Genomic DNA, 13,778 nt, shown 5'->3' with positions numbered 1-13,778 from the left:
GTCCCTCTGTATTTCTTAATACAGGGCCAAGCCTAGTGCTAAAGACCCAATAAATAATTGTTGATAAATTGATTAAGCTCGTAATTCAAATTTGACAGGACACTGAAATGTTAGAATGTTCACTGCAAACAACACAGCCATTAGGGATTCAAACTGAGGTTATGTACAGCTTTTTGTTACCTCACCCTTTTTTATTTCTAATTTTAAGATTGCATTAACTGCTACTGACTGAAATTTCTAAGGCTATTTTCACTGCAGTTTAAAAAATATTTCTTGCCCACTTAAGTGTGTGCTTAAGTGTGTATTTAAGTGTGTACTTCTCTTTTTCTTCTCCTCTTCCTTTGTTTTGTGCAAAAAGGAAAGGTACATTATATGCTCTTTAAGAATTGCTTTCTTTACTTTCAGACACACACTAAAATCCGATGAAGTGAGAAGACTACCTTTTTTGACAGTCCTTTTATCTTCACTCTCCAACTAAAGTTTGAGAGAAAGAATTATTGAAATTCAATAAAGAATTATGGCAATCCCAGCCTTCACTCCCCTTGATGCCCCATAGGAAGAGTGGTAAGTCAAAGACAGTCATAATGGCACACAGTTTTCATTATTACATGTTTCAAAGTTAGGGGAGAGAAGAGGATATATCCTCTCTCAGACCCAGATTGGGTCACAAAGTTCCAAACAGTGATATTGTTATGGAATGACTATCCTGTCTTCCATGGACCATGTAGTATTCTTAGGAAAATTCCTAGAAGACCACTGACTTTTAGTTCTGTGTATTTAAGTGTCATACCTTTGTTTTAGACATAGGTAATTGAATCTGTCTGTAACTCAGTTTATGTCAGATTACTTTTCTGGAGTTGAGTGGGTATTGGAACCCAGCTCTTCTCTCATTGGGCCTGAGGTGGTAGCTGTAATGCCCTTTTGAGACAAAGAGGGTGGCTTAAGCTATGCTTTCTAAGTTGGGAATTTTTTCTTTTAATTTTTAAAAAAATTTATTTTATTTATTTATTTTTGGCTGCACTGGGTCTTTGTTGCTGCTCACGGGCTTTCTCTAGTTGCAGCGATTGGGGGCTACTCTTCTTTGCGGTGTGTGGGCTTCTCATTGTGGTGTCTTTGAAGTTGCAGAGCATGGGCTATAGGTGCATGGGCTTCAGTAGTTGTGGCACGTGGGCTCAGTAGTTGTGGCTCATGGGCTCTAGAGCGCAGGGTCAGTAGTTGTGGCACATATATTTAGTTGCTCCGCAGCATGTGGGAATCTTCCTGGACCAGGGCTCAAACACGTGTCCCCTGCATTGGCAGGCAGATTCTTAACCACTGCACCACCGGGGAAGTCCAAAGTTGTGAATTATTTTTACACAGTCTTGTGATGAGGAGGATGATCTTTACAAAAAGAGTAATAATTTTTACTAAACAAAATATCTGGGAGTATTACTGGAGAAGGGGATCTGGTGATTGTGTTGCTGGTTATATACGATTCTAACTGAGGGGTATTGTTTTGAGAAAACTACTGCTAATAGACCCTGGACAAAGATTTTCAGTGCCACTAATCATTGAAAAGCTGCCAAGATTTCAATGTGTAGTAAGTGCCATATTAACTAATATTCTTGTTTACATGTGAATTTCACATAGCTTATCTTTTGGCTCATTGGACATAGGTCAGTGAAAAGTGTGCATAGTTAGCACTAGGAAGCTTTCCACCCTTTATGTCTTTAAGCTCAGTGAATCACTCTAACATCCAAACTGTCAATGCACTATTTATACTGTTTAATCAGAAATATAATTTCAAAACATCGAGTTTGCAGCACAACCATAGCATTGCAATTTAGCACTCATTTTGTTAATGTGCTTTGTATCCCATTGAAGTCTCATCTTTGTAGCCCAGTGCCATATGTTACTGGTCTAGAGTAAAACTCTTAAGCAAGACAACATAAAAAAGACTAAAATTACAGTGTGACATGTGCTATTGGTTACCTACCAACAACCAGTCCCCTCTTCTTCTTCCTAATCAATCCCTAATTTTGTTCAAGTTTGGGAAAAATGTGCTCAGGGAAGATGAGCCCCAGTCCCAGCCAAGGGTAGAAAAGATGAAGGATATAGGTCATAATCTCATTACCTTTCACCAGGGATTCATTTGGAGTTTGTGTGTAACTCAGTTCTTGCCAATAGGACCTGAAAGAAAATCTATTGTAAGGCTTCTGGGAAAGGTTTCTTCCTGATAAAAGAAATATACATGAGGAGAAAAACACCTCAATCCCCTTTCCTTTCCAGCCTTTGGATGTCGTTATGAGGATTTAATGCATAGAGTTGCTGCTGCCTAGGGGCTAGGGATGAGGGAGATTGATGACATGCAGAGCATAGCAAAGCTGAAGGTTAGAAAGAGCTTAGGTACTTTAAGGCATTGTTAGGCTGCTGAGCCAATTCTTAGATCTGCTTGTCTCTGGACTTCTTGCTGAATGTCATAATAAGTGTCCTTATTGTTTAAGCTGCATTTAGCAGGGTCTTCTGTTACTTACAGACAAAAGCATTCCAACTGATAAAAGAAGTTAGTTAAAAGAATGCAGTTCATACCAGTGTGGTTGTTTCTCTCACAGGCAAAGGCAAGGGAAAGAAAAGAAAGGGCATTACTGGTTTACTAATGAGCTTTTTGTAGATCTGGTAGTTTAGAGCTTGAAATGCATTTCCCCCATAGAAATGTTATAAATGGTGTCTGGGTTCCCAAGGTAAGCCCATAAGGCCTATTTAATCCAATAATGCCACAAAATCTGTACAGTCGAGTAGAATTGAATCACTTTGGAAAACAATGTTTCCTTTGGGACAAAAATGAATTCAGGAAAAAAAAATGAAATTCAGAGATTCAGAAATAGAAAATCATCACCCTGACAGCAATAAAACTGAGGACTCTCCTCCTCTTAAGGACTGGGAAGTGGGCATAGTTATTAACCCATATCCCAAAAGGCAATGGTAATACCTGTTGCCTGGGAGTCAGCCTGAGAGAGGTCAAAGGCTACACAGTGATACAGGACAGGATAGAAGCTTGGAAGGGGTAGGGTTACGTATTTTCTTTCCCCTTTCCCCCCTAGTTTCAGGAGTTTACCTGCCTGTCTCTATTTCTATACCACTATACCTACTGTTTCTAATAAGACAATTCTCTCCCTCTCTTTTCCCTGAAACATTCATAACTTGTGCCACATTGAGGCAGAACAAATAGTATTATGTAAATATCACTGCTTACCTGGTTTGGTTTATTCTGAACACCAGTGAGACATATTGGCCGCTACTTAAAATATCTAGATATAAAAATAGCTGTTGGGGGGCGGTATTTAACTTGGGATGAAGTGGCAAGACACTCTGTTGATTTTAAATTAATCTGTGCTTTGTTCTCCCCAGTAAAGTTGGAAGACGTGAGAAGTCTTATAGCTCACTTCTCCCTAAAACCTGAGAATGTTGCCAGATTTTGTGTTCCAAGTTCTGAACTTCTTTCCTCGTGGAGTTCTTGACCACCATATGGACAGGGCCATCTGCTGAAGTGCTTAGGACCCCAAAGGCTACTCCTACTCCCGCTCTACTCTTTGTTGGTTTGTTTTCTCTTTAAGCCTAAACTTGTGCAAGGAAAAGGCAGACAAACTGAGGAGGAGAAAGACTTTTCAGGAGTTTTCTCAGAAAATTAGGAAGTAAATGATGATATGGGAGGCTTTTGTTGAATGATAGAAACCTGAGGCCTTTACCACCCTGAAGGCTTGAGATGTGTCAAGATCTCTGATGGGATATTTGGAGTGGGGGATAAATTAATTCTTGTGATAGACAATAAAAATTACTAAAATGATTCCAATTGACCTTTGAACAACATGGGGGTTAGGGGTGCTAACTGTCTACATGGTAAAAAATCTGACCATAACTTTTAGTTGGCCCTCCCTATCCAGTGTTCATATCAGCAGTTCTCATCTGAGAATTCAAACAACCACTCTTCACCTAGTATTATACTATTTACTATTGAAAAAATATCCCCATATGAGAAGACCCACACAAGTACAAACCTGTGTTGTTCAATGGTCAACTGTATAGTGAAACTATGTACAGCTGACCACATGTAAATTACACATAAAGGGTATGTATCTGATATGTCTCTGAGGACTTCTCTGATTTTTGACATTAATCACTGAGTCCTTGTGAATATAAGAATGATTTCTAGTGTACCTCACTGAAAGTCTCCTTTATGCATAACCCAGTATCACGTGGGTTCCTTATGAACACCACTCCTCTGAGGATTACTAGAGATTTTTAACTGATGATAACCCCAAGAAGTAAGAGGTAGGGATTAAGTAAATGGTTCCTCCCTTGCTATTTCAACATTCTTTTTCTTTACTTAGACCTTCACTTCTATCCCCTGTGTCTTAGTCCATTCAGTATGTTATAACCAAAATACCATAGGCTGCATGGCTTACAAACAACAGAAATTTATCTCTCACAGGCTCGAAGTGTGAGATCAGGGTTCCAGCACAGTTGAGTTCCAGTGAGAGCCCTCTTCTGGGTTGCAGACTGCCAACTTCTCCTTGTGTCCTGTCCTCGAGCAGAGGAAGCAAGTTCTCTCATGACTCTTACAAGGGCACTGATCCCATTCATGAGGGCTCTACCCTTACGACCTTACTTAATCCTAATTACCTTCTAAAGGCCATGCTCCTAAAATCATCACATTAGAGGGTAGGGTTTTAACATATGAATTTTGGGGGGGACACAAACATTCAGTGTATAACACCCTATAATTCCAGGAGCTGTGTCCTCTGCCACTAAAGAAAGAGACAGGAATTAGTTCCTTAGAGTTTTGAAAACTGATGAAAAAGAGAACTCTGTTACATCTTATAGAATTATATTTTATGCAAAAAGCTCAAGAAATACATTCTCACCAAAATACATGAGAAAATATTAGGTGGGGGGAAGTTCCCTAGTGAGGCTTCTCCAGGATCCCAGTTTCCTTATAGGAAACATAGTTGGATTCCTTGCTGTGTCCTAGGCAGAGCCTGCAAGGCTGGGGAAGTCCTTAGTGGGGATTTACCAAGTGTAACAGTGTAATAATTTTCTATTGCTACGTAACAAATTGTTTCAGACTCAGTTGCTTAAAACAACATATATTTCTCATTTCACAGTTTCTGTGAGTCAGGAGTCTGGGCAAAGTTTAATAGGTCCTCTGCTTAGGGTTTCATAAGGCTGCAATCAAGATGTCCAGTGGTCTGAATTCTCATTTGGGAAAGCATCCACTTTGAAGCTCATTTAGCTTGTTGGCAGAATTCATTTTCTTATAGCTCTATGAGGCTGGCTTTGCCACCCGCAGGTCCTAGAGGATACTTGCAGTCCCTAGAGGCTCTCCACCCCAAGTAGTCCCTACTCCCAGTTCCTTGCCACATAGACTTCCTCAACATGCTGCTTACTTCATCAAGCCAGCAAGGAGACTTTCTTCAGTCTGCTAAAATAGAATCTTGTGTAATGTGATATAATCATGACAGTGACATCTTAACACTTTTACCATATTCCGTTGGTTAGACTATGATACACATGTTCTAACACATTCACAGGGGAGGTTCCATAAAGGCATGGACACAAGGAGACATCAGGAAATGGAAATTATTGAGGGTAGGGTCTGTCCACCACACCAAGGTCCTTAAACTCTAACCACACCCTAAAACTCTGAAATAATTACTTTATATGACTGTAAAAATTCTCTTTAGCATTTCTCCTAGATCTGGATTCTGGGTTCAATTTCTTACTAAGTCATTAGCATCATCTCGTACCATCATATTTCAACAATATAATCCTGAGCAGTCTGTACACAAATACAAATTAGACCAGGAGGATATTGGTCTTGCAAGGCTTTGCCACTACCCACAAGTCAGCCCTGCTTCTGAAAGCCAGGTGGAAAGAGGGAATACCCGAAGGGTCCAGTCAGTTCACTGCATTTTTCACTGACATAGAGTTACTATTGAACGTTCTTGATTATCTAGTGAAGGTGCATTAGATGGTTCAGATCTTTATGCAAACTATGCTGGTGCTCCATATTTGAGCCCCAAGGTTACAGCTTTCTGACACTCTTTCTAGAGTCATAGGGCAGGACAACCGTAGCCTTCCCTCCTTAAGAAATCCCATTGAGCCCAGGTCAATTCTATAGTCTCTCTCCCCCCAGCCCAATGCCTCCCCACCCCCACCCCAACAAATTCCCCTTAGGGCCTCTGGGATGTCAGCAGAATTTAGTCAGGTGTACTTCTCTCCACTGGACAGCTTTCCTTAATTTCCTGTCGCAGGGAAAAGTGGTTGAGATTTTGCCTCCTCCATTCACCAAGGGTTCCTTATGCAAATTGGTGCACCTACTTCTGAGGCTCTGATTACCAAGAGTTATGTGCAACCCTACTAAATCTACAAGAAGATTCGTTCAGTGAGGAATGACTTTATGCCTTACATTTGCATAACTGTACGTAGTAGAGAAGAATGCCTTTAAGATGATTTTTTTTACCTCTTCCTAAACAGAGAAGCAGCTGGTACTCTACTCCATAAAACAAATTAAAGCCCAGCCTCACCAGTCATTCCAGGCTCCCATTACACTGGTATTTTATTATACACATCTTCAAAGCATTCTATAAGTACTGAGTCTTTATCAGTTGAATACTGTGGGACGTTTTACTCTTCTCCGTTATGCTCTGCCAAATGCTGGCTGGAACTGTGTGATTCTGCGATTCTCTTGTCCTTCCATTCCCAGAAATCTTTGTCTGCTTTCTCATGCATGTTGTGGCTATAGGAGTGGTGTTTCAAGGTCTCTTTGTTGGGAAAAGCCTAAACTGAAAACAGCTGCCCCACTGGGCAGAAACAAGGAGGCCATGGCATTTCCTATGTAGCATGTTAAGCAGTCATTTCACATGTTATTGTTTAACTTTTTCACACAGCCCCAATATCATGTGTGTTAAACAAGCACATGGGAATTTTGAGATTTTTCTAGAGCCTTTAACAGTGAATAAGTACAAGGAAGTAGGAAGTGGAGGTTAGGTAGAAATTTTTCCCTGCTTTGCTATTTATATTTTGCTTTCTACCTATGCCTCTTCATGAAAACCCATAGAGACCCAAATTTTAGAACTATTTTTCTCTATTTGAATATATGGAATATAGGAACATTAATGATAATTTTTGAGTACTAAAGTTAGATGAGGTTAAATTTCAGAACAATCTTAACTGATATCTTCTTAGACATTTTATTATAGCAGAGAAGATCTAGTACCTTGAGGTGAAGAAAAAAAAAGGATAAGAAAGTGGGACAAGTGTCTGAGTTTGGGAGGTTTCTCCTTTCCTCGTAAGAGTGGTGCGTGGGCACTGAGAGACTGGGATTATCGAATGAAAACAGTTATTAATTGTGTCTTCCTTGCAACTGTTGTCTTCTATTGTTGGGTGAACCTGGGCATAAGAGACAGTAACAGGAAGTAATAGTTGAGTGGAGCAGAAATAGAAATCAAGAGAAAAATCCTAAAGCCACAACAGAGAAAAAAGGAGAGATTGAAAGTTCCTGTAGGCACTGCTCTTCACAGGTGAGATAGCTGTTATGATATAGCTATTTATATGTAAGACATTCACACACATGCACACGCACACACACACACACCCATTGGAGACTGCCGAGGTATTATTTTGGCTGACACAGCTAATGCAACTCATAATGATCAGGGTTTTTAGTTACAGATGACAGAACTCTAGCTAATGAAAGCAGAAAGTGATTTATTAGAAGATAATGGTCGCTCTTAAATCACTGGGAGGGCTGAAAAAAAAGAGACTCAATGCTGAATGCTATGACAACTCCCAAAACCGTACCATAGAAATGGAGTACCCAGACAGCTGTTGCCTCTTCTATAATCAGAAATATCCTGAATCAGGAAGCCGCTCTTATAACCACTTGCTCCAGAATAGCCAGCTCTGCCAGAAACCATATAAGTAATAATGGCAGACCAGTGATATGGATATTATACTGCCTGTTTTTCCATGTGACTAAGTTCTAAATTAGGAACTTCTGCCAGTATGACTGGATGGGTAAACATAATTCATATCTTGAAGCTTAGTCACAAGGGAACCTGGGAAATATTGTTTTTTCTAATTCTCTCAGCATCTGCATGCTAGGAATTAGAACAAGTGTGATCAAGACACTACTGTATTCTGCTACTCTATTGAACTTAGTAGATAGCAAAGACTCCTTATTCAAAATGGAGGAATGGCTGGTGAAATTTAAGTAAAAAGACGACAACAAAACAAAACAAAGTAAGCTCTAAGTGACCTCCCAGTATTCACATCCTTGTATATACCTCTCCCATATTTAATCATTTCTGGTCAGTAAGATCAAGAGAATATGGTGTGTTATTTCTAAGACCATGTCATAAAGACACTGCAGTTTCTGCCTTGATCTCTTGGATTCCTTGCTCTGGGGAAAACCAACCTCCACATTGTAAGACACACAAACAGCTCCTTGGAGAAATCCATCTGGAGAGGAGCCAACTTACCCACGTCAACTTGCTAGCCATGTGAGTGAGCTGTCATGGAGGTGGGTTAGCAGCCTCAGTCAGGCCTCTGGATAGCCCCAGCTGACATCTGATTGAAACTTCAAGATTCTGAGCTAAAATACCCAATCCAGCTTTCCTGAAGTCCTGACAGAAATGGTATTATAAATAGATGATGGCATAGCAACCATATATTATTAATATTTTAAACCACAACATCTTGGAGTGATTTGTTACCTAGCTAAAGATAAGTAATACAAGCATTTTACATAGTGAGGTCAGGAAAGCCTCCCTAAAGAGATGATATTTGATATAAACTGAATGAAAAGTAACTAGCTATTTGATACTTAGGAAGTTAAGTGTTCCAGGCAGAAACAATAGCAGGTAATGGCCCTAAGGTTGGGAAGAACTTGGCTTTTCAAGGGACAGAGGAAGATGTGTATGTGTAGAGCATAATGTGTGTGATTGGGGGAGGATGAAATGGGAAGAGGTAAGTAGGAGCCAGGTTCTTTAAAATATTGTAGCTCATAGTAAGGAATTTGGATTTTTTTTTCTAAGTGCAATAGGAGCTATTAAAAAGTTGTAAGCATCTTAGTGATATGAGGCAAGAATGGAAGCTAAAGGAGTTGAGACTTCCTGATATACTCAACCAAGAAGTTTTCTTGTGATAGAGGAGCAGATATTTGGTCAAGCAAGGTTTTTTCTTTTTTAAAATGGGTACAATTAAGGCCTGTTTGTATGCTGATGGAAATGGTTTTAGAGTGAGGGAGAAATTAATGGTGCAAGAGATCAAAGGGATAATTGCAGAACAATTGCCTTTGCATAGACAAGAGGGATGAATTGGGATGACAACAAGAGAGGCTGTTAACTCAGTAAGAGCAAAGATAGAAAAGAGGCCAAATACACAGGGACATTGGCAATTAGACTGGGGAATCTACAAAAATGAGGTGATTTTGTCAGATTGCATCTATTTTCTCAATAAAATGTTTGGTTTGATTATGAGTTTAAAGTGGGGATAGAGGAAGTTTGAATAAAGATGAAATAGATATTTGTGTTGCATGTCTGAATAAATGGAACACAGTTGGAATTTCTGTTTCTTTCCACTTCTAGGGAAAACAACAAAAACAAGAAAGAGTAAAACAAGTTGTTATATTTAGTCCAGAAAAGCATGGCTGGTGGCAAGGGAGGATAAAAGGGAAAGAAGAGAGTGAACTAAAAGAGAAGCTGATCTTATTTTATTCCCCTTAGATTCTAGAATTTTAGACTTAAAGGGAAGCTTAGGTGAGTATATTTAGAGAAAGGCACAGTCTTTGCAATGTTCCCTGTCCTTTCAGTTCTTTTTTGTTTGGTTGTTCCAGGTATTTATATTTATAAAATGAATTGAAGATTTCTGTTTTTATCACTGGTGGAACCAATATGGTCATAACTAAAAAGTTGGGACTTTCACTCCGACAATAGGCACCAATGATTATCTGGCTGGATTTACTCATTCACCAAAATTGACTAAATGGCTACTTTGTCCACTGCAGTGTTCTAGGTCTAGGTGATAGGAAACAACAGTGAGTGAATAAGACAGACAAGCTCTCAGTCCTCCTGGGTCCTTTATCTGCCATGGAGATAATCCATACACTACCATGAACTGTGGCCTTCAACTACTCTGTAGATAATCAGGAATGTTTTCAATCTTTTAGCTACATAAAACACTTTTACTATAAAACATGCCTCTAAGGTGCACCTATACTTTAGTGTTAAGCGTGTGGTCTCTGAGCCTTACAGGGTTTGAATCCCTTAATCTCTCTGTGCTTTGTTTTCTCATCTCTACGGTTGGAACAATGATAGAACACATTTCATTCATTTCTTGACATAATTAAATGAACTTTTACACGTGAAATGCTTAGTGCAGAGCCTGGCACATAATAAGTGTTATATAAGTAGTTCATATTAATTAATATGAATGTATCTTCTTCATATTAATTGAAAAGACTCAGGCTTCTCAGATACATTTAAATCTTGGTTTAAACCAGACATAATTTAGAAACTAAATGACCTGACATAACACCCTCCCCACTCACACAATTGCATAAGGACTTCAAAAGCAGATCTTTGTGTGTGTGTTTGTGTATATATTTGCACATTTCACTGCTCCTGTGTCCTGTGGAAATTATATATTCACTAGAGGAATCAGATACTGGTTATGACATTACGTTTATTCTGATGAAGTTTATTTTCTCATTACAACTTTAGAACTCTATTTTACAACTTAATACTAAAATTTCAATTAGTGCTGGAACTAAAAACGTCAAATCAAAATCAAACAACCCAAGATTGGTTCAAGATGGTGGAGTAGAAGAACGTGTGCTCACTCCCTCTTAGGAGAGCACCGGAATCACAGCTAACTGCTGAACAATTGTCGACAGGAAGACACTGGAAATCACCAAAAAAGATATCCCACATCCAAAGACAAAGGAGAAGCCACAATGAAATGGTAGGAGGGGCGCAATCACAGTAAAATAAATTCCCATAACTTCTGGGTTGGTGACTTACAAACTGGACAACACTTATACCACAGAAATCCACCCACGGGAGTGAAGGTTCTGAGCCCAATGTCAGGCTTCCCAACCTGGGGGTCCGGCAAAAGGAGGAGGAATTCCTAGAGAATCAGACTTTGAAGATTAGTGGGATTTGACTGCAGGACTTCAACAGGACTGGGGGAAACAGTGACTCCACTCTTGGAGGGCACACACAAAGTAGTGTGTGCATTGGGACACAGGGGAAGGAGCAGTGACCCCATAGGAGACTGAACCAGACTTACCTGCTAGTGTTGGAGGGTCTCCTGCAGAGGCGGGGGATGGCTGTGGCTCACCATTACGACAAGGACACTGGCAGCAGAAGTTCTGAGAGGAACTCCTTGGTGTGAGCCCTCCCAGAGTCTGCCATCAGCCCCACCAAAGAGCCAGGTAGGCTCCCGTGTTGCATCACTTCAGGCCAAACAACCAACAGGGAGGGAACCCAGCCCCACCCATGAGCAGACAAGGGGATTAAAGTTTTACTGAGTTCTGCCCACCAGAGCAACAGCCAGCTCTACCCACCACCAGTCCCTCCCATCAGGAAACTTGCACAAGCCTCTTAGAAAGCCTCATCCACCAGAGGGCAGAGAGCAGAAGCAAGAAGAACGACAATCCTGCAGCCTGTGGAACAAAAACCACATTCACAGAAAGATAGACAAGATGAAAAGGCAGAGGGCTATGTACCAGATGAAGGAATAAGATAAAACCCTAGAAAAACAACTAATTGAAGTGGAGATAGGCAACCTTCCAGAAAAAGAATTCAGAATAATGAATTATGATGATAGTGAAGATGATCCAGGACCTCGGAAAAAGAACGGAGGTAAAGACCGAGAAGACGCAAGAGGAGTTTAACAAAGACCTAGAAGAATTAAAGAAAAAACACCTAGAAGAATTAAAGAACAAACAAACAGAGATGAACAATACAGTAACTGAAATGAAAAATAACACTGGAAGGAATCAGTAGCAGAATAACTGAGGCAGAAGAACGGATAAATGACCTAGAGCACAGAATGGTGGAATTCACTGCTGTGGAACAGTATAAAGAAAAAGAATGAAAAATGAACACAGCTGAAGAGACTTCTGGGACAACCTTAAATGCAAAAACATATGCATTATAGGGGTCCCAGAAGGAGAAGAGAGAGAGAAAGGACCCGAGAAAATATTTGAAGAGATTGTAGTCGAAAACTTCTCTAACATGGGAAAGGAAATAGCCACCGAAGTCCAGGAAGTGCAGAGACTCCCAGGCAGGACAAACCCAAGGAGAAACACTCCAAGACACATAGTAATCAAACTGGCAAAAATTAGAGGCAAAGAAAAATTACTGAAAGCAGCAAGGGAAAAATGACTAATAACATACAAGGGAATTCCCATAAGGTTAACAGCTGATTTCTCAGCAGAAACTCTACAAGCCAGAAGGGAGTAGCATGACATATTTAAAGTGATGAAAGGGAATAACCTATAACCAAGATTACTCTACCCAGCAAGGATCTCATTCAGACTCAATGGAGAAATCAAAAGCTTTACAGACAAGCAAAAGCTAAGAGAATTCAGCACCACCAAACCAGCTCTACAACAAATGCTAAAGGAACTTCTCTAAGTGGGAAACACAAGAGAAGACAAGGACCTACGAAAACAAACCCATAACAATTAAGAAATGGTCAAAGGAACATACATATTGATAATTACCTTAAACGTGAATGGATTAAATGCTCCAACCAAAAGACACAGGCTGGCTGAATGGATACAAAAACAAGATCCATATATATACTGTCTACAAGAGAACCACTTCAGACCTAGGGAAACATACAGACTGAAAGTGAGGGGATGGAAAAAGATATTCCATGCAAATGGAAATCAAAAGAAAGCTGGAGTAGCAATTCTCATATCAGATAATATAGACTTTAAAATAAAGAATGTTATAAGAGAGAAGGAATGACACTACCTAATGATTAAGGAATCAATCCAAGAAGAAGATATAACATTTATAAATATATATACACCCAACATAGGAACACCTCAATACATAAGGCAACTGCTAACAGCTCTAAAAGAGGAAATTGACAGTAACACAATAATAGTGGGTGACGTTAACACCTCACTACACCAATGGACAGATCATCCAGACAGAAAATTAATAAGGAAACACAAGCTTGAAATGACACAATAGACCAGATAGCTTTAATTGATATTTATAGGACATTCCATCCAAAAACAGCAGATTATGCTTTGTTCTCAAGTGCACACAGAACCTTCTCCAGGATAGATCACAACTTGGGTCACAAATCAAGCCTCAGTAAATTTAAGAAAATTGAAATCATTTTAAGCGTCTTTTCTGAACACAACGCTATGATATTAGAAATCAATTGCAGGGAACAAAACATAAAAAACACAAACACATGGAGGCTAAACAATACATTATTAAATAACCAAGAGACCACTGAAGAAATCAAAGAGGAAATCAAACAATACCTAGAGACAAATTATAACAAAAACACGATGATCCTAAACCTATAGGATGCAGCAAAAGCAGTTCTACGAGGGAAATTGATAGCAATACAAGCCTACCTCAAGAAATAAGAAAAATCTCAAATAAACAATTTAACCTTACCCTTAAAGGAACTAGATAAAGAAAAACAAACAAAACCCAAAGTTAGTAGAAGGAAAGAAATCATAAAGATCAGAGCAGAAATAAATG

The 13,778-nt window shown here is 39.5% G+C and overlaps 1 long non-coding RNA gene across 1 annotated transcript in view; it reads left to right on the top strand.

Annotated features, from left to right (window-relative positions):
- LOC114486941 (uncharacterized) overlaps positions 1-13,778 on the top strand; it is a 318,110-nt gene that overhangs the window by 17,209 nt on the left and 287,123 nt on the right. Inside the window, exon 4 of the long non-coding RNA XR_008617847.1 lies at positions 406-564. This is a non-coding gene — a long non-coding RNA (uncharacterized lncRNA). The remainder of the gene's footprint in view (positions 1-405; positions 565-13,778) is intronic.

This window comes from Physeter macrocephalus, chromosome 1 (genome assembly GCF_002837175.3).
Source record: "Physeter macrocephalus isolate SW-GA chromosome 1, ASM283717v5, whole genome shotgun sequence".
Lineage (NCBI taxonomy): Eukaryota > Metazoa > Chordata > Mammalia > Artiodactyla > Physeteridae > Physeter > Physeter macrocephalus.
The sequence above is the reverse complement of the archived record's forward strand: the minus strand, read 5'-3'. Positions and strand labels throughout refer to the sequence as shown.